The 21,833-nt window shown below is 37.5% G+C and overlaps 1 protein-coding gene and 1 pseudogene across 1 annotated transcript in view; one reads left to right on the forward strand and one right to left on the reverse strand.

Moving 5' to 3' along the window:
- Positions 1-21,833, reverse strand: part of Chsy1 (chondroitin sulfate synthase 1) — a 73,586-nt gene that overhangs the window by 19,114 nt on the left and 32,639 nt on the right. The gene's annotated exons all lie outside the window — the stretch shown is intronic.
- On the forward strand, positions 16,556-16,905 carry LOC143393507 (H/ACA ribonucleoprotein complex subunit 3-like; annotated as a pseudogene).

Genomic DNA, 21,833 nt, shown 5'->3' on the forward strand with positions numbered 1-21,833 from the left:
ACTGAAAGGAAACAATTAAAAAGTTCATTCAAGGCAAACCTCTTTCAACTAAACATGTCTACTCCTCTGTTTCTTATTCTATTCACATGTGCCCATACATTTTGTAGGGGTCCCTCACCTGAGAAACAGTGCAGTAGGTCAGGCAACACTTTAAAAGAATTTCAAAATGACACTTCATTATTGCAATTTAAATTATAAATTAACTTATAAATTAATTTTAGTTCTGAATTATATAGTCAGAACAACTATCTTGCCATCAGTGTTGCCTCTACATTCCTTGTTTCGTATTTGATATTCTGCATCATTAAATAAAGTCATATAATAATTAGGTGCTAAAAGGAAAAGAATGAGAAAGCTGCTTCTAAGCAAATACAGTAGTCTTTAACCTATTACAGCCAATACTTCTTGCTCCCACCTGGAATAGAATCACTGATGTACATGATTACCTCTAAGTCCCTGAACAATCCCACTTTCTAACCTTGCCTCCATTTCTAAATTAAATCCCAAGCCCTGACTTTGACTCTGTGTGGGTTTGGTTGGGAAAGGATGACGGTGAGAGTCACAAAAGGTAGGAGGATAAACAGTGGTGTCTTAAAATGTCAAATTCTATTTTTAAGAATGTACTTCTGAAAAGGAGGCCAAAAGGACAAGATGTTAACTACTTTTTAAATAATTTTTTATTTGTTCTTTTAAAAATGACAATAGAATGTATTTTGACATATTATACACACATGGAGTATACATTCCCATTCTTGTGGTTGTACATGACTGGAGTTACACTGGTCATGTATTCATATATGAACACAGGAAAGTTATGACAGATTCATTCTACGGCCTTTTCTATTCCCATATCCCCTTCCCTTCCCCTTTGTCTAACCCACTGAACTTCTACCCCACCCCAGCCCCCCATCCCCTGCTTATTGTGAGTTAGTATCCACATATCAGAGAGAACATTTGGATTTCAATTTTGGGGGGGATTTCCTATATATATATATAAAACTTAATTAGAGACAGGGTCTTGCTAAATTGCTGAGGCTGGTTTTAAACTTGTCATCCTCCTGCCTCATCCTCCTGAGCTGCTGGGATTACAGGCATGCATCACCATGCCCGGCTCTTATCTACTTCTTTATTCAGAGTTTTGAACAGATTCTGGAAGATGTGTCTTATAAGAAGGATTGGCTATAAGAAAATAAAAGGGGAGATAATGAACAAAGGATAGTCTTACAAATAGCATTCTATAAGGTTACACCCATAAACCATGTGATTCTTAAAGTGCCTTCTTGTGGAAATAGCTACATCACTTGTGATTACTATTTTTAAATCTTTTTTATCATATAAAGCAATATATATTACCATAGTGTGGCTCTGGAATATTCCCCATAGGTTCACAGTGCTAAAGCTTGGTCCCCAAGCTGGGAGGTGGTGGAACTTTTAAGAAGTGGGGCCTAGTGGGAAGTCTTTAGTCATGGGGGACACACCCTCAAGGGGATATCAGGACCCTGACCTCTTCCCCTATCTCTTTTTGCCTCCAGGCCACCATGAATTGAATAGGCCTCCTCTGCCACAAGCTCCCACCATGATGTACTGTGTGTATCACAGGTCAAAAGCAACAGGACCAAGTGACCTTGGATTGAAACAAAAATAAAGCCCTTATTAAGTTGATTATTTCAGGTATTTTGTTACAGTAGCAGAAGGCTAATACATACATTCATTATAAAAATACTGGGAAAAGAAAGTACATGTATGAAGACATGAATTGGTGTGAACATACATTATATACAAACAGAGATATGAAAAATTGTGTTCTATATGCGTAATAAGAATTGCAATGCATTCCACTGTCATGTATTTTAAAAATAAAATCAATTAAAAAAAAACCCAAAAACTAAAGTGCCTGTTTGACTATAAAAAAATAAATAAAATACTGGGAAAAGGAGGAGACACTTAAAATCCTACTGTGAAGGGCTGGAGATATAGCTCAGTTGGCAGAGTGCTTAATTTGCATGCACAAGGCCCTAGGTTCAATCCCCAGTACTAGCCCCCCGCCAAAAAAATATCCTACTCTGATATTTGCAAAATAATTCATTCAGATGCAAAACTAATTATACTCTCTGTAAAGTATACAATGTATGCATACTTATAAATATGTCAGAGTAATAACTATACACTTCTGAGCATCTTATTTTCCTGAAATAGCTAACATTACTGATAAATAAAATCAAGTTGTTCTATTTATCAATCAGGATCAACCCAAGAACGAGATACTAAAATTTATAAGCTAAGAGAACAAAAAAATTCATAGAAGTGAGAAAGGAAACTTAAAGGCTAATGGCAAAGCAATAAGTTATGTGTCAACTGAGACTAAAAGTACAATTTTCATTAGCCTCTCTTTAGCTAATATGTTACGTATAAATATAAAAATAAAAGTATATATAAAATAAGCATATGCTAACTGAACAGTAGGAATATTCCTAACCCTCATAAGAATGAGTTGTACTAGAAGAAATGAAGATCTCTTTCTTCTTCTTCTTTCCCAGTCTCTTGATGGGCACTTTCTTATGCCTCATTTATATGAACAGGTGTCAGAAGGGACTGTGCCCATGCAAAAAAAGGATGTGTGTTGGGAGAGGTTATTCATTCATGGGCAGAAACAGAAAAATTCAGAGAGGCAAATATATATATATATCAACTCCATTCTTACTGCTTAGAGCTAACCACTGTTACTACCTTAGAGTAAAATTACTAGGAAAAATCACAACAATTAGCCATGACCCTAATGTTATCAAGTGGTATTCCATATTAAGATCCATACCTAAGAAAGTACACTACAGAACAATTAGCCAACATAAGCAGTAAAGTCATAATTTAAATCCCTTGTTTTCTTTCCAAATGTCTTAGTCAAACACACAATATACTACATTAGTTGTATATGACCCTAGCAATTCACATGAACTACAGGCATATTCCTAGAATAAAAAGAAACAAAGCATGTTTAACTATTTCAGTCTTTGTTTTACTTCACTTCCAAGTATGTTATCTATGCAAATATTCATGAGTCACAAATGTTGCTCTATTTCATGAAAGTAAGTAGCATTATCCAATTTGAGATTTTCATTCAAAATATTGAAAAAACTGACTTGTAAGTTGGTTATTATGTTCTTTCTGTAGAGCTGAGGTTAAACATTGATAACTAATGATAAGGCATTCCTATGCCCCTCAAATATAAGTCTAATCACAAATGCATACCCAAACTCAAGAATTATGGCAGGGAAAACCACAACATGAGGCTTTAATAAGGGAAGACACCCTAAGAGAAACTTTCTCATCTGAATTGCTATGCTACTTTATACCATATTTCAAGAGTACTCCAAAGTGGTTATATCTATTGTGTAGCCAGAATAATTTTCCAGGAAGAATTTAGGTTAAGTATCTAAGGATACCTCAAATTATGGCATTTATATGTTAAATTATAAATTAATATAATAGTAAATTGTAATATAGCACACATAAAACCAAAACTACAAATAGAATATCCTGCTTACCAATTTCTAACAACCAAGGACTCTAGCCAATGGAAAATGTTTGTTGAAAGTCTAATTTGATCTCAAATAAGAAGCTTTTTAACTTAAAAGCCAATTACACTGCATTGTGCAATTATATTTCTTAACCTTCTGACCCTGGTACATTGCCTTGAATTCCAAAAGTGAACTTACACTTGTAACTTGAGAAAGAAAAATCCAGTCTACAAGAGAACAGGCTACTTGGGATTCACCATAGGACACAAGAGTGTGACCTCATGAGATCTGTCCTCCTTTTTCTGTGTTGACAAACTGTGGCCTAACTCCAGCTGTCTGACCTTCTGTCAAGTTAGAGGTACGACCATATACACAAGTCCTTTCCTGCAGAGTGTGAGTGGAAGTGATATGTCCCCAATCGTCTCTCTAGGGCTATAACCTCAGCATAGTAACCATGTGATCCATCTCCATCAAGGACAATGCTACAGAAGATGGCAGAGAAGCAAAATGGAAGAACCTGGATCCCTCAACGACTGTGAAGAACAGAGTCCACAACATCCTGGAACACCTGGAACAGCTACCCTGTTACAGGCTAGAGAAATTAACATCTATCTCCACTGTATTTCTCAAGTGTCTGCTGTAGGTAGCTGTTTCGCCCTTTCCTAAGTCATGCAAGTTACAAATTTGCTATTGAATTAAATATATCTTAAATATCACCCAAGAATGACATTTCACAAAAAAACTGCAATAGTTACTTCTACTCTTTGAGCAGCATTTTACATATTATTTCATGTAATTATGTCCCATCCCAAGGTATTGTAGGTATTGTTCCCACTTTACAGAGAAGAAAATGAACTCTAAGAAAGTGGTTTCCTTGATAAAGAAACAGCCAGGGGTTACAGATTCAAGATCAAAAATATCATGTCCACCTAGAGCAGGGGTTGGCACTCGATGCCCACAGCTCACTTAATTCAGTTACTGTTGAAAGCTGCTTTTGCACTACAAGGCTGAGCTGAATGGCTAGGACTGAAACCATAGACTGTAAAAATATTTACCATTTGGCCCTTTACAGAAAAAGCCTACTGATTTTGCTCTAGAGCCTTTGGACATGAGCAGACTTGGCTGAACTGAACCACATTCCATAATGTAGTGTCCCTCTCCAAGCAATCCACATTCCCATTCAGAGCTCAGCTTCTCCTAGCTCTTCAGCTCCCTGATGCCAAGCCACCATACTTGAGTGGTCGTGACTGCCTGACACCAAAACACCTTGTGGCATCTGTCAGTGCTATGCCTCTGGCTTCCTACTTTTCCAATTCTAATAGAATATCTTACTTTAAAAAAGTAATTTCAGATTTTAAAAAGTTCTAGAGATTAGTCTCACAACGATGTAATGCACTTAATACTACTGAACTGTGCACTTAAAAGTGGTTAAGAATGGGGCGCATGAATGTAATCCCAGCAACTTGGGAGACTAAGGCAGGAGGATTGCAAATTTGAGGCCATTCACAGTATATTAATAAGACCCCAAGCAACTTAGCAAGATCCTATCTCAAAATTAAAAAAAAAAAAAAAAATTAAAAAGAAGGGCTGGGGCTGTACCTCAGTGGTAAAGCACCCCTGGCCTCAATCCTGTACCACAAAACAAATAAACAAAATATGTGGTTAAGATGGCAAATATTGCATTACATGTATGTTACGGTTTGGATATGAAGTGTTCCCCCAAAAGCTCCTATATTAATGCAGGAGGTAAAATGATTAGATTATGACAGGTGTGATCTGGTCGCTGGATTAATCAATTCGGTGGACTAATAATTTGAATGGACTAACTGGATGGCAACTGTAGGCAAGCAGGATGTGGCTGAAGTAAGTGGAACACTGGAGGTGTGTCTTGAGATTTGAATTTTGTTCCTGGTTCCTTGTTCACACTCTGCTTCCTGGCTGTCACATCTTGAGCAGCTTCCACCACGCCTTTATGCTATGGTGTTCTGCTTTAATTTGGAGTTGGCTGACCATGAATTGAACCTCTGAAACTGTGAGCCAAATAACTTTTTCTCCTCTAAGTTGTTGAGGGATATTCTAATCACAGCAATGAAAAGCTGATAAATATATAGTGTGTGTACATGTATATATACTTGAGTGGGGAGGGTACTGGGAACTGAACCCTTGTGAGGCTAGGCAAGCACTGAGCTATATTATATCCCCAGGTCTTTTATTTGAGATAGGGTCTTGCTAAGTTGCCCAGGCTGGCCTCAAACTTGTGATCCTCCTGCCTCAGTTTCCCAAATAGCTAGAATTACAGGTGTACACTACTACACCAAGCTACTGTGCATATTTTACCACAATTAAAAATAAAATTTTTAAAAGGTCATTTAAAATTAAAGTTTTATGTTAGTCCTCTAAAAATTAAGTACGTTTTATTCAAATTAAATGAAAACCCTGGAAGTTAACACTAAAAACAGAAAAAACGATGCATGAAGTTCTGCGTGGCCTTACTTTGTGGTATACATTCATCCTACTTTGGTCTTGTGCATAAAAGGCAGTTTGGAGAAACTAAAAACAGACATCACTCCCTAAAATAGAACCCTCGAAGACCACAAACAGCCCCAGTTCATTTCATCCCTGTGTCTAACCAGCGTTACAGCTGTACCAGCATATATGAGAGTAACAAAGCTCTAGAAGCATCATTCTGTATAAGGTACAAGAAATAGAAAATCCTTTCATACAATTCAATTTGCACAACGATATTTTGTGAATACCCACCAATTAAATAAAGTTAGGAGATACCCTATGATAGCATAAAATAAGTATATATTTTTTTAAATTCCATATACTCATGAACACTGAGGCACCAAGATGACAATGTAGGCTGAATAAGACAAAAGTCACTATATGTAGTCATTTCATGAATCAGTTTACTTCTAGGAATCATTTTTAAAATTTTTGTTCTTATGAGTATCAAAGTAGAACGTAAGAGAAGTCTTTATACAAAAACACTACCTATAAACAAAGTCACTTGGGTGTGTGGTCCCACCAGACATAATATGACTGTAAATACAATGCAGAGCCTGAACAGCTGGCACCTGCTTTGCTTCTCATAGGCTGTGTGTCCCTAAGCAAGTCTCTTGACCAAGCTTGTCTCAATTCAGGCTAAGCAAAGATTACAATTTAGGGTGAATTGTTAATGTGAGTAAGATTAAGAGGACTGTTTCAAGATAGTTCAAAGGCTGTTCTGAAGTAGGATGAAAACAGGCTTTGATAAGAACACCTGGCTGCCCCACCCCATTCTAGCTAGGTCTGACGCTATGGCAGCACTGTGGCTGGGCTAGCAGGTTCTCCCCAGCTGTACATGCCACATCAGCCTCTCTGTGTAAATCCTTTCTCCAAGACTCAGTCTTTCCCTGTCTCAGCAGGGTCTGGGCATCTTCTGTCATACATTTCCAGGGTGTGCCAATAGGGATATAAAGAGGAAGAAGGGGATGAAGGAGATGAAGACAGGCAGATCAAATTCCTGTAACTGTTCTTACAGATTCTCCACAAGAGTCACACAGCAGCAGCATTTGGGATGCTGACGCAAGTTCCCAGCAAAAACCTACTATATTCTTTATATAACAAGGCCCGTATTTGGAGAAAGAGTCATCTATTCCTACCCTGTTCCCCAACCTTCCATGAATATCAACATGAAGGTGCTATGGCAGGAGGTACCATCTCAAATCTTATGGACCAAGGTGGAGGTCAAAAGAGTAGAATAGAAAGGATACATAAGCCAGGTGCAGTGGGGCACACCTATAGATAGCCCCAGCTACTCAGGAAGCTGAGGCAGGATGACTACTTGAGCCCAGAAGTTTGGGACCAGCCCAGACAACACAGCAAGACCCCACCAAAAAAAGGGAGGGGGGAGGGGGGAAGGGAGAGAGAGAGAGAGAAACAGACATTAAGAACAGGAAGCAAGTTAGTGGGCAGCAGCCCCGGTCTAACTCCTTTGTGTCTTTTTGCAGCTAATCTGACTCACGTGGTAGATGGACAAGTGGGGAGCTCTCTTCCTGTAGGCTTCTGGGCAGGTGAAGAAGGTAGACAGGAACGCACTAAGTCAGAAGAACTAAATTTTAGCAAGGGGTGCAGCTGTGAGTGACTGGATTACAAGAGGTTAGGAAAACCAGCAGCAGGGAAGAAATGCAGACAGGCGTTCCCTGGCAGCTTTGGTAGCCCTAGCTGGCAGGGGCTGACCCTCTCCTTTTATTCCAGCTTATGTATTCTTAGAGAAGCCAGGCCAATCAGATGGAAAATAAGAGAAGTAAGACCTGCCGCCTTTCCTGAACTATGCCCAAGAGAGATTGGGAGCCTGCCTCTATGCCCTCCCAGTGGGGGACCAGGAGGAGTCAGAGAAATGTCAAGCCAGCAGCCAGCCAGCTGGAGAAGGGCCTGTGACACACAGCTGAGGAGGAAAACCCTCAGGCCTCCGGATACACTTCAGCTTTCAACCTGAGCTCACATAATGAGCAGAGAGTGCAAGCTGTGAGCTTCAGCAACTTTAGAGGTGGCTGATGCTGTACCAGAATCCTACCCAGTGCTCCAAGGAGGGAGGAGGCAGCAGGATTTGAGAGTCAGAATGAGGCTGATGTAGAGACTGAGGGCATCTCTGATCACTGATGGTACACGCTGGTGTGAATGGGAAATGGCTCCAACTTAGATTTGGTACGTGTGTGTGTGTGTGTTTGTGTGTGTGTGTTTTACCTTAAGGAAATTCATTTAGGCCAGGTGTGATGGTGCACATCTGTAATCCCAGGGGCTAGGAGGCTGAGGCAGGAGGATTACAAGTTCAAAGCCAGCCTCAGCAAAAGCAAGGTGCTAAGCAACTCAGTGAGATCCTGTCTCTAAATAAAATACAAAAAAGAGTTGGGGATGTAACTCAGTGGTTAAATTCCCCTGGGTTCAATCCCCAGTACAAAAAAAAAAAAAAAAAAAAAGGTTCCTTTATAAATAGTAGTTTGTTATGTTTAGGGATTTGGGAGGAGTTAAGATTTGTAGTTAAGACTACAGGATAAAGACTATAAATTGAGGATAAATAATTTAATAGGTTGAAAAAAAGTAGTGGTGAGGCAAATTGTTGCATTTAAATTATCAAAAACCAATTTTGGGGGAAATGCCATGGTATCTGGGTTTTATATGAACGTAGACTTTGATTCCCTATATATCCTTAAATTAAATTCTAAACTAATACATAGACATATTTATGGAGTATCATGTGATTTTTTTTAAAACAAGTATACACTGTATGTTTAAATCAGATTAAATGTATCTATCTCCTCAAATATTTTGCTTCTTTATGGTAAATACATTCAAAGTCCTTTCTTCTAGCTTTGAGATTCTTTACATTTAAAAATTCATTATCACTACTATAGAAGGTCACTTATTTCTTGAATAAAATTACTAGGACTGCATTAGTCCTTTTGGGGAGGGTGTGTAATATAACAAAATACTCAATCCTGGGTACTTATAAAGTTTATTTAGCTCACAGGTTTGGAGTTTAAAAGACCAAACATCACAGCACTGGCTCTACTAAGGGCCCATTATTGCATACCTCATGGTAGGTGACAACACATGGAAGGAGTGCATTCAAGAGTGGGAACAAAATCACACTGTGAGACAGGAAGCCAGGGCAGAGGAAGAGCCCCATCTTGCAGCCTCCCAATAGGCCCCATCATCTCTCAATGCTACCACACTGGGGACAAAAAACTTACAATGTATGACATACTTGAACCATATTCAAGCCACAGGAAGCACTTGTTAGCATATAAAAATTAGGAATATGTGACAATTGGATTCAGTAACAGCATTTTTAAGTAAACAAAACAAGATAACTACAGATCAATCTTATTAATGATTGTTAACCCCCAAAACCGAGGTGTTTTGTTTGTCTGTTTGTTTTGGTACCAGGGATTGAACACAAGGGTATTTAACCGATCTTTAAAGTAGAATGTGCTGGGTTCTAGATGCCAAAAGGCCCTGAAATAAGAGGAAAGTGAGCACAGAATATATAACAGCTGAATACGCATCCAGGACACACTCAGCAGACTCCGACCCCAATCTCAACAGCCACATACCTTTTCCCTTTGGGCCATCCAGTCCAAAATTTGAGAAGACACACTGACTGTATTGATGACATAGGACAGAGAGACACTATTCAACTTCAATATATTGGCTTCTCAGGTCACTTCTAAAGAAAGCAATTACCAAAAGCCCAAGTATAAAGCTGCTCAATATAAAAACTGCCATCTAGTAGAGTTGTAAATACACAGCATGATAAATACCACAGTAATTAATTTAGGTAAAAACCACCAATGGATGCTAAAATTAGTGGATGATGGTTAGAAGAGAAATCGGATATCTCAAGGTCTCAAAAGAATTGGTTTTTAAGATGTTTATTAATTACAAAGATAAAAAAACAGTTGTCTTAAGACAACCTGGCAAGTGATCAGGATTAACACTACCCATACAGACATCACAGAAACCATTCACTCCTGATGTGATGTACTGAGAAGGACATAATGTCACTTGACCTGAGGGAAACTGAGACAGAGATAAATGTAAACTGAAGGACACTCTGCAAAATAACTCAAGGTCACAGACAGCAAAAATAAGGACAGGGTTTAAAATACTTAAGAGACACACCAAGGCTGCATGGGATCCTGAACTGCACCTGGAAAACTCGGAGGTTTTTTTTTTTTTTTTACTATGAAAGACATTATTGAGATAACTGATGAAGTACAACTAATATCTGTTACAATTATATTAATGTTTACTTCCTGATTTTGATTACTGCACTGTTTATATAAGTGAAGGTCTTTATTCTTATGAAAACATACTGAAGCTGGGCACACTGGTGCACATCTGTAATTCCAGCAGCTCAGGAGGCAGAGGCAGGAGTATTACAAGTTCAAAGACAGTCTCTGTAACTGAGTGAAACCCTGTCTCTAAATAAATAAAAGGCTGGGATGTAGCTCAGTGGCTAAGCACTCCTGAGTTCAATCCCTGGTATCAAGAAAAAAAAAAAAAAAAAAGGAGGAGGAAGCAAGCAAGCACACTAAACACATGATTAAGTATTCAAGGGCAAAAACAAGCATTATACCTAAAACTTACACTCACAGTTCAGGGAGAAAAAAAAAAAAAACATACAGAGAAAAGGATAAACCCAATGTGGTGTCAATAATCAAGACATCTGGATGAAGAATTTAGGGGAATTATTTTCTGTTATTTAAAATTTTGAAATAATTTTACTTAATTATCAAAAGAGAGGCTAGTTAAAAATGATCATCTGGGGAAGTTACAAATACTGTCATTAGAAAAACATCACAATATAAAGTTTTTTTGTAATATTACATATTATATCCACCAGCAAATCATGAAATTATAGTAAGAGACTTCTTAGAAGCTCTTAGACTATTCAAAGAGATTTTCAGAAATATAAAAAGGTTGTTTTTTATCTTTAATCTGTTTTATTAAAGCTTAAAGCTTCAATATTTTGTCTTTGGGATTTTTCTTTTTCTCTCTCTCTCTTTTTTTTAAAACATAATCATCATGGTAATACCTCATTATATGCTTTGAGGTTTCCTGGACAAAAGCCTGTTACTATTTCTGACCCTAATTCATCCTTTTTGCTCGCTGTGCTGTGGGCATAACATCAATTTATTATAACCAATAATTTACAGTGCCTCCTAGTTGCTAAATCACCACTATATGCATAGATGATTCAGAGGGAAAAAAACAAACTAGTATATACACTAAAACCAACCTACTCAACAGTTATTTAAGAAAAAACTTGGTCCTTAATTTCCTCTCTAATATAAACACGATACTTATTAATCTGCAGAGATTATACAAAGCTTCCCAAACAAGGAGAAAAAAATATACAGCTCTAATAAACTTATATAGCTACTTGTTCAAAGAGTCATACTCAAAATTGAAGGATCCTGTGATAAAAAAAATCTATAAGAGTCTAACATTTTTGTCCATGACTATCATCATTAGCATTCTAACATCTAAACATGCAAATACGACACTTGTTCTGCTCTAGGTGAAAATTTTAATTTTGGAAATAATCTAATAATTTGTTCTACCTCCCATGCTCTTAATATGGTATTATTTTCTATTTCAAGTATTGATAGCTAGTAAAATGCTCCATGCTTAAAATAATAATAGTTATTTTTTATGTATATCACATAATATTTGCACTCCTAAATGAGAAGTTTCATTTCAATCACAAACCCACATCTGTCCCCTTTCTCTCTCCCTGGGGCAGCCTCAGAGCCAAGAGGGATGATTTAGGAAATGGGATAGAGGTCACAGAGACAAGATGTAAGATTAGACAGACAATAAACGGAGAACATGTCTCCAATCAGCAGGAGAACCAATTTCCAGGTTTGTTTCTCAAGAGGCACATGATCCATTCAAGGAAGCAGCTCAGCCGCTGAGACCCAAGGTAGAGGACAGGATGCCTCACAATGTTGCAGGAGCACTTCCTCCTCAGCTGGTATAGCAGCCAGCAGGACTGCTGGAGATGGTCTGCTACAGGAGATGGTCACAACAAGGCTGTTTCCTGTGCAAATGCTCTGGAAAGAAGCATTATGTAAGATGACAGCATACAAATAACACTTCAGAAAACAAATGAACACTCATCGAATTATGCACTGAAAGAATATGGTGTTTTATGGAAAGTCAGTAAACTATGGAATCTAAGAAGCTAGAAAAGACATCATGAATAAACTGAATAAACTGGCTAAAGAAGCAAACCAGACTTTATCAATTTGTGATAGAACATGTCATTTCCTCAGTTTTTTCTTTTTTTTTTTCCTCCTAAACAGGCATATTCCCTGATAGCAGAGAGTGAATATTCCATGGCTTAGGTCATAGTCTAAAGCAGCTCTCCAATAAATATTAAGGTTATTGTTTTCAATCTTAAAAATTCACACAAATCTACATGATATTCTATGATATCCATGTTTATTTCATTATAAACATTACTCTGTCTCCCCCAAATGTCGGGTAAAATGAACATTCTAAGAATTTGGGCCATGTTTATCTGCTACCTACTTGACTCTATACTGGCACAGCTACATACTCTCTGGAGAAACCTGGTTCCAAATTAAAATTTTATTTAAGAGAAACCAAAGTAAACCACACCACACCACACCACACCAAACTGAAGGAAACAAGTAATATTTGAAGGGGAAAATATTAACAAGATATCTGAAACAACTTTTTTTTTTTTGGTAGAGCTGGGGATTGAACCCATGGCCTTGTGCATGCAAGGCAAGCACTCCACCAACTGAGCTATATCTCCAGCCCTGAAACAAATCTTATCTAACATATTTCTCCTGATAAATGTATTTTATATTAACACAGCATATACAATCCAAAAAAAAGTAAGAAAGAAATCACTACCTAAAATGGGAATTAAAGGCTTGTCTTCTATACTACATTTTTGGAAATTAAAAAAAAAAAATCTTTGGCTGAAAGAACAGGAAAGAGTCACATCCATACAAACCTTCAGAATGGTAAGAATTAGTATCATCAAATGCTCCTCAACTTAGCCTAACAGTAGTACTTTAAAAATCACTCATTTGAATTTTCAGAATACAGCTCATGATACCAGCCGGCTAGCTATAATAATAGAGCACTTCACAAAGTATATTTTCCTTAAAAACCTAGTAACTTTTATCACATTCTCCATACATGTTAATCTGTCAAACATTAAATGCCTCATATAGTAACCTCAAAGAGGAATACCGAAATGATCAAGACAAGACCCAATCTACTAGGAAAAAGACAAAGCTGAATGTCTGGCACAGAGAAATAAATACCCAAGAAAACAGATCTTCAAAGAATATAATATCAAAATAGAATTTTTTTATTTGGTGAAATTTCTCTACAAGTGTTCAAAAAACTCTTAAAATAAGGGCCACACCGACATGTGCCAGAGTTAGGTATCACCTGGAATTAGGTAACTGAAATTAAAAGCCTATTTCAAGAGGTGGGAGATATATTTCAGTGGTTAGCATGAGCTTAGCGTGTGCAAGGCTTTGGATTTGATTTCCAGCGTGTGCATGCACACACACACACACACACACACACACACACAAACACACAAGCCTATTTTAAGACAGATGTAGGCTTTTTGCCCAACCAACCCCAACTTTTCTGAAGTAAAAAGACACTTGTGAGCTGGGATTGTGGCTCAGTGGCCTTACATGTATGAGGCACTGGGGTCAATCCTCAGCACACATAAAAATAAATAAATAAAATAAAGGTATTGCGTCCATCTACAACTAAAAAAAAAAAAAAAAAAGGAAAGAAAGAAAAAAAACAAAACACTTGTGGGCTGCTAAGGCAAGAGGACAGTAAGTTTGAGGCTATAGCTCAGTGGTAAAGTGCTCCTGGGCTCAATCCCCAATACCAAAAACAAAACAAGACAAAAAAAAAAAAAAAAACCTCAAAAGGCACTCCTGGGATCAAGCAAGACTAAGGGAGACAGGCACAAAAGCCCAGCAGTGGGTGTCAGAGCCCAGACTGAGAAAGGCTCCTATGCATGCTGGGAATGGCAGTGCTGGTTGAGTAGTAAGGACAAGATGGCACCAGTGGAAGAAATGTGGCACCAACAGGAGATTGCACACATTCAGCAGAAATTGATGCACTAAGTAAATCTCCGAGGATGATGAGAGCTGGTTTTCTCAACTGTCTAAGAAAGGAATTACAACATGGAAAGAAAGAATAAAGAACCCTTTGATAGTGAAATGGAATTTGAGGTATTAGTATGAAATTATGGAGATACACACATACTTTTCCTAGTTCAATCCACTGAAGAGGCCTGCAAACAGCAACAACCCAACAGAAGTGAGCATACCTTAGGGCCATATTTTGTCTTCTAAATATTTTCCACTGTAAGGAACAAGGGTCTTAGAGAAATCAGGACAGGAAAACATAAGAGTATGGAACATCTTACTGTACCAGAAGCAAGAAATTGCTCAGATAATATAGAAACATATCCAGAAAAACACAGAACCCTCACAAAAGGACTGGACAAATCTGGGATATTTAAATAAGAAAATATAATAACAGAAAGAGATTATAACCCATTGAACAAAATAGGAATGCAAGAGTCTATATTCATACAAACACATACATGAATAAATAAATGGGAAGAGGAATAAACTTTACTTACAGCTAATAACAGTAGAAGCAATGGCAGGATTATAAAATCACCAGTTGGCAAACATCACAATATTAATTTATTCAGTCAAGAAACATCAATAGATGCTAAAACATAGGTGTGAGTTTGAAGAACAGGGTATTTATATAGCCTTAAAGCAGCTCTCCACAAGTGTGCTTACTAATTATAAGAAAAAAAGTAACTTTGCGGGCTGGGGATGTGGCTCAAGCGGTAGCGCGCTCGCCTGGCATGCGTGCGGCCCGGGTTCGATCCTCAGCACCACATACAAACGAAGATGTTGTGTCCGCTGAGAACTAAAATAAATAAATATTAAAAAATTCTCTCTCTCTCTCATCTCTCTCTTAAAAAAAAAAAAAGAAAGAAAGAAAGAAAGTAACTTTGCAATGGAGAAGCCTGGCAGACACCACCAATAGTGAAACAAAGAAAAATCATGAACTGCTAAAATTCAAAGAGAAGACAGTGTCACTTCTGTAACATTTCTGCCTAAAATGCATACTATATATATATATCAATTCAGAAGAAAACAATTTTAAAAATCCAAACTAATTAACATTCCACTGGTCTGTAGTCTTCAAAAGTATCAATATCATAAAACTCAAGTCTGAGGACATATTTCATATTGAAAGTGAATAAAAAGACATAAACACAGCATTTAAAAATCCATTCATTTTAATAACATTTCAACTTATATACAGATTTGTAGAAAAATAATAAAGAGATATCTCCCTGTATTCCACGAGACTTTTTCTATTTTAAATAAAAAGAATTGAGTTTAGACTGGAATTATACACATTCAGTGTTTCATTGGGGGAGGGGGAGACTGTTAAACAAAAATAACAAATACAAGGTCAGTAGCTAAGCAACAATAAGACATGTTTACATGAAGTAAACAAAGAAGAAAAAGCAGTAAAAATGAATCTTTCTATACTTACTTTATTTAATTTCCAGCATAGGTTATAATCAAATCAGTAACTTTTCCAATTGCTAAGTATTATCTCAGAACACACACTAGGGGCTCTCTTCAGTTTATTAGTAGGAGAGGACTGATACGGGCATAACATTATCAGTGTAAAAACAAATCTACTGGAAAATGTAATTCTTCTGCCCTGAAGGACAACTTAAACAGCAATTTCAACAAAGTATAAAAGTGTCTTAAACTTTGCAATGAAAACCCTTTAAGGTTAATCTTACAAGTTAGTACTGTCAAAATACTCTCAAAGTACTTATCTTTATCTAACACTGTTATTTCTCTTCCTACCTACAGGCTAACCCTCATAAACTTTTGAGTGCTGGGCTGGGGTTATGACTCAGCGGTAGAGTACTTGTCTAGCATGCATGAGGCACTGGGTTTGATCCTCAGCACCACATATAAAACAAAGTTATCATGTTCATCTACAACTAAAAAAAAATTTTTTTATTATAATTAAATGACTGCAAAGGGCTGGGGTGTAGCCCTTAGCACATGCTAAGCATGTGTGATGCCCTAGGTCCTAATCCCCAGTCACCCCCGCCCCCCTCCACACACACAACAGAGGAGGAGGAAAATGGAGGAAGGAGAGGAAAACTATGTCTTTAGAACACAATTGAACCAGAATAGACCAACTCATAAAGATGAGGCAAGTTTGAAACAGCTCAGTCCCTGTTGGGTGTAAGATAACCTGTTCTTATGTTCATTGTCAAAAGCAAATTAATGTTCTCACTGGAAAACACTAATCATATCCAGGGACTTGCAATGTTTTACACACAATGTTTGCAACTGAGTCAAAAGTTACTAGTCATGGCAAACAGACTTGGAATCTCAGGTTTAAACGTGGTCATGTTTCTCCAGTGTCATCTCAATGAGCAAGGAGATCAGGTCTACACGCTGAAGAAATTTGACCCTATGGGACAACAGACCTGCTCAGCCCATCCTGCCTGGTTCTCCCCGGACGACAAATACTCGAGACACTGAATCACCATCAAGAAATGTTCAAGGTGGGGCTGGGGATGTGGCTCAAGCGGTAGCGCGCTCGCCTGGCATGCGTGTGGCCCGGGTTCGATCCTCAGCACCACATACAAACAAAGATGTTGTGTCCGCCAAATACTAAAAAATAAATAAAAAATAAAAAAAAAAAAAAAGAAATGTTCAAGGTGCTCATGACCCAGCAACTGCGCCCTGTTCTCTGAGGATCCCTTAAATTTCATGTTTCATCTGTCACCTGCTCGTTTCGGAGAATCTATAACCAAACGCGTCAATCTGTGAGCCATGAAGCTTTCTTGCCACCCATGCCCTTTGGAATCCGGTCTCCTCTGACTGCCTTTGATCATGCTTGTATGAGGCCATCAGGTGGCATCCTCTTTAAAGGGAACATGTTTTTCATGTTTTGAATTATTGCCACGTTATTAAAGATAAAATGATTTTTTAAAAAAGTTACTAGTCATGCCAGTATTAGACCCACAAATGACTGAAAATTGGGATGGAGAGGGCAAATACAAGAAATCCATACCGACTACATATAGACTTTAATATAAAGTGATTAATATGTTCAAGAAATAGGTGACAAAGTGGGGAATTTCAGCAGAGAACATTAAGCTACTAAAAACACCAAATGGAAAACACCAAACTAAAATATTCTGCTAAAATACAAATAAAACATAATAGGTTTAATGGCAAACTGCAACTGAAAAGAATATAAATATTATCTCAAGGAAAAATACCTTAAACCAATAGTAAAGTCTAGATAATAAAAGGTATATTGAAATACTTAGAGGAAACATGTACCAATGGCTTCGATTTACCTTCAAATACATCAAAAAATAAGATGGCTGGACATACACATAATAAAGGAAGTAAAACACAGAATCTAATAAAACACAGAATCTAAGTGTGTATATACAAGCATTCACTGAAAAAAATATTTCAGCTTTGATGGAAATTTTGCAAAAATTTTTGAAAAAAAAATGAAATTGAAATAAATTTTCCTGACAAACAAAAACTGAATTTATCAACATCAAGACCTGCTTCACAGAAATTTGAAAGAGTTAATTCTTCTGAAAGGAAGAAAAGAATCACAGATGGAAGAACAAAGATGCATGAAGGAATACAGAATAAGAGAAAGGTAACTATAAAGGTAAATCTAAACAGAAATTAACTGCATGAAACAGTAATAAAGATGTCTTGTAGGATAAACACACATGACAACAGCCCAAATGGTGGAAGGAGTAAAATGGAGTTGCAGAGTTCTAAAATCCTTGCATTTCCTGGAAAATGAGATTTACTGTCTTTAATAAGTCTAAACTGCATGACATCATCTGTACTAGTTAAATACTAAATAAATGGCAGAGAAGAAAAAATAAACACAAAAAAAGTAATCCAAAAGAAGGAAAGGGAGGGAAAGAGATTTAGAAGAGGTGGACTAATAAAACACAAGTAGTAAAAATAGTATATTTAAACACATGTGTCAGTTATTATATTAAAAGTAAACAGACTGAATACTCTAAAACTATTCCTGCCAAGTATAGTGGCGCATACCTATAATCCAAGTGGCAGAGGCTGAAGCAGGAGGATCACAATTTCAAAGACAGCTTGAGCAATTTAGCGAGGCCCTAAGTAACTTTAGCAAGAGACTGTTTGAAAATAAAAAATAAAAAGGGATGGGGATGTGGCTCAGTAGAAAGTGATTTCTTAGCAGATGCAAGGCCCTGGGTTCAATCCCTAGTACTATGCAAAACAAAACAAAACCACACACACACAAAAAAAAACTATTCCCAAACTGAAAAAAAAATACAAAATGTGCTGTCGGGGCTGGGGATGTGGCTCAAACGGTAGTGCGCTGGCCTGGCATGCGTGTGGCCCGGGTTCGATCCTCAGCACCACATACAAACAAAGAAGTTGTGTCCGCCAATAACTAAAAAATAAATATTAAAAAATTCTCTCTCTCTCTCCCCGCCTCTCTCTCGTAAAAAAAAAAAAAATGAGAAAATATGTCTCTGACAGATCAGATCTTGAAGCAAGGCAAACTTCCATACCAATAAATATTTACTAAGTTCCTACTGCAGTGGGTGATTTCCTAAGATTTGGTGTTTTAAAAACACCAATGTAGTTAAAAAAGCAAAAATACTCAGAAGGAAGTGGCAGTATAGCTCACTCTTCATTTTCCATCCAAAAAGAACTAGCTCTTGAGATCCTAAACACATAGTCCAGGTATGATAAGTAGGTTTCCTTTGGGTCAGTCCTGAGTGACCAGGATTCATCACCTGCAGGGTTGGAGGCAACAGGTGGGGAGGGACTATGAAACATGCTGGGTACACACATCAGGCACGTTCGTGTGCACGCTCAGCACTCATGACTCCACCTGCCCACCTCAGCCTCATCTTACTTTTACTGAAGATGCAGCAACTCCAGGTTAATGGGCACAGCACAGCACAGCACATCTCACATCCCACTGCCCTCCCCCAGCACCAAACACCTACCTACCAGGGCCTGTGCAAAAATTCAAGGAACTTATTTCACTATAGATTCTATCACAAAAGTACTTATATGCCCTTTTTGCAGGAAAGCAATGACCAAAGCAAGATCTCACCCCACAAATTTTTTGCTTCCATCTGCCATGTTAAAAGAAAATATTTTTTTTTCAATTGGGTACATCCATATAATTTTAATAGATGTTTATAAGCTTTGACTTATATGTAAAGACCTGAAAATACAAGTATATTATAGCCTATAAGTCAGCAATTAAAACCTTAAAAGTTTTCTAGAGCACACTATCAATGAGTTTACAATGCCAGGAAGATCAAACTTAGTTTGAAAGGCCACAAAAAATGAAGTTTACAAAATTTACTAGAAACTAAGTAAGCTCTTCATGAAGTTGCCATGGCACAGAATCTTCTATGATTTAAAATATATAGAAAAGTAAATTCTCCCAAAGTTATTTTTTATAATCAAATAATTTTCACCTGTAAACAGACTTAAGCATATTCTTATACCAGCAATCTCATTATATGCCTCTTTGTCACTGCCATTTGACCTTGGACCTTGTTTCTTGTCCCTTGTATATGACCCTGTACATGGTCACAGCACAGGGACCTCATCCTATGTATGACCTTGGCCCTGTTTCCTCATTCCCTGGTATGTCTGTGCTGTACAGTCTTCCTCCACAAGGCTCTGAGCAGCAGTCACCCCACACTTGGACTTGTCCCTGCCACCCTGACTTGGGTTTCCTGCAAGACCCTGTTCCTAGGCCTGTTAGTACTTCTCACTGACATGATTACATATGGTATCTCTCTCCTGGGACAACTCCTTGGAAGTGGGATTCTTGTCTTACTCATCTTTGATCCTTCTTGATTACCTCGAATGTTTTTACTCTATATTTGTCTCTACTGTTTCTATTTTATGACAGTATAAATATATTCTCAAAAACATTCATTCTTTGCAAGGGTACATTTAATTAAACCATCAATACTTTATTTTCCTATGAAGGGAAGGGATTGGGCTATGAAGTAAAAACAGTCCTTGCTGGGGCAAAATATCCAAATTAAAGCAAGGATAAAATAACATTCACAGGCTCTACTGCCTGACTGCCCTCAATTTAGTCGACTTTCACTAATTGCTTGGGCTCTTCTCAGAGGACCCTACCTTGCCACTTGAGCCTTTGAACCTCTTTCTCAACCTTCAAGCACCAGTTCGGATCCTCACGCTTCAGCCCAGGGGGATCGTGCTCATATTGTCACAGATTGTGTACTTGTTTTCATGTGAGCACCACAGTTGTAACTAATGAAATAATCACCTTGCACAAGGACAAAATTCCACAAGGGCAGAGACCTGTGTATTATCCCCCTGGGTCCCCCAGTGAAGTACAGTGTAGGTACATAATTATTTGCTGGATGTTGATTTTGAAAAGCACTTAATGGCTTACAGAAATAAATAAATAAATAAATAAATAAATAAATAAATATGATTCACAAATATATATTTTATGTGTATATGTAATATACACAGAAATACATACATGTTCTGTCTTTCTTAAATTCAAAAATGGCAAGGATAGGTATGTTTACTCATCTTAGTGCTCTTGCCACACAGCACCATTATCACACAAATTTACCTGTTGAAAACTCAAAGTGGATCAAGGACCTAGGCATTAGACCACAGACACTGTGCCTACTAGAAGAAGAATTAGGCCCAAATCTCAATCATGTTGGCTTAGGAAACAAATTCCTCAACAAGACTCCTAAAAGGCAAGAAGTAAAATCAAGAATCAATAAATGGGATGACTTTAAACTAAAAAGCTTCCATAGCAAAGGAAACAATCCAGAACATGAAGAGAGAGCCTATAGAATGGGAGAAAATCTTTGCCACCTGCACCTCAGATAGGGCATTAATTTCCAACATATATAGAACTCAAAAAACTTAACACCAAAAAACAAATAACCCAGTCAACAAATGAACAATGAAACTGAACAGACACTTCACAGAAGAAGAAATATGAATGGTCAACAAATATATGAAAAAAGGTTCAACATCACTAGCAATTACAGAAATGCAAATTAAAACTAAGATTTCATCTCACTCCAGTCAGAATGGCAGCTATTATGAAGACAAACAACAATAAGTGTTGGCGAGGATGTGGGGAAAAAGGTACACTCATACATTATTGGTGGCACTGCAAACTGGTGCAGCCAATATGAAAAGCAGTATGGAGACTCCTCAAAAAACTAGAAATGGAACCAGCATTTGACCTAGTTATAGCACTCTTCGGCATATACCCAAAGGACTTAAAATCAGCAGCTGCAGTGACACAGCCACATCAATGTGGATAGCAGCTCAATTTATAATAGCTAAGTTATGGAACCAACCTAGGTGCCCTTCAACAAGTGAATGGATAAAGAAAATGTGGTAATATACACAATGGAATATTACTCAGCCATAAAGAAGAAAGAAATCATGGCATTTGCTGGTAAATGGATGGAGCTGGAGAATATCATGCTAAGTGAAATAAGCCAATCCCAAAGAACCAAAGGCCAAATGTTCTCTCTGATATGCAGATGATTACAAGAGGTGGTGGTGGGGAGGTTCACCAGATTGGACAAGGGGAAGTGGGAGAAAGGGAATGGGA

This window comes from Callospermophilus lateralis, chromosome 3 (assembly GCF_048772815.1).
Source record: "Callospermophilus lateralis isolate mCalLat2 chromosome 3, mCalLat2.hap1, whole genome shotgun sequence".
Taxonomy (NCBI): Eukaryota; Metazoa; Chordata; class Mammalia; order Rodentia; family Sciuridae; genus Callospermophilus; species Callospermophilus lateralis.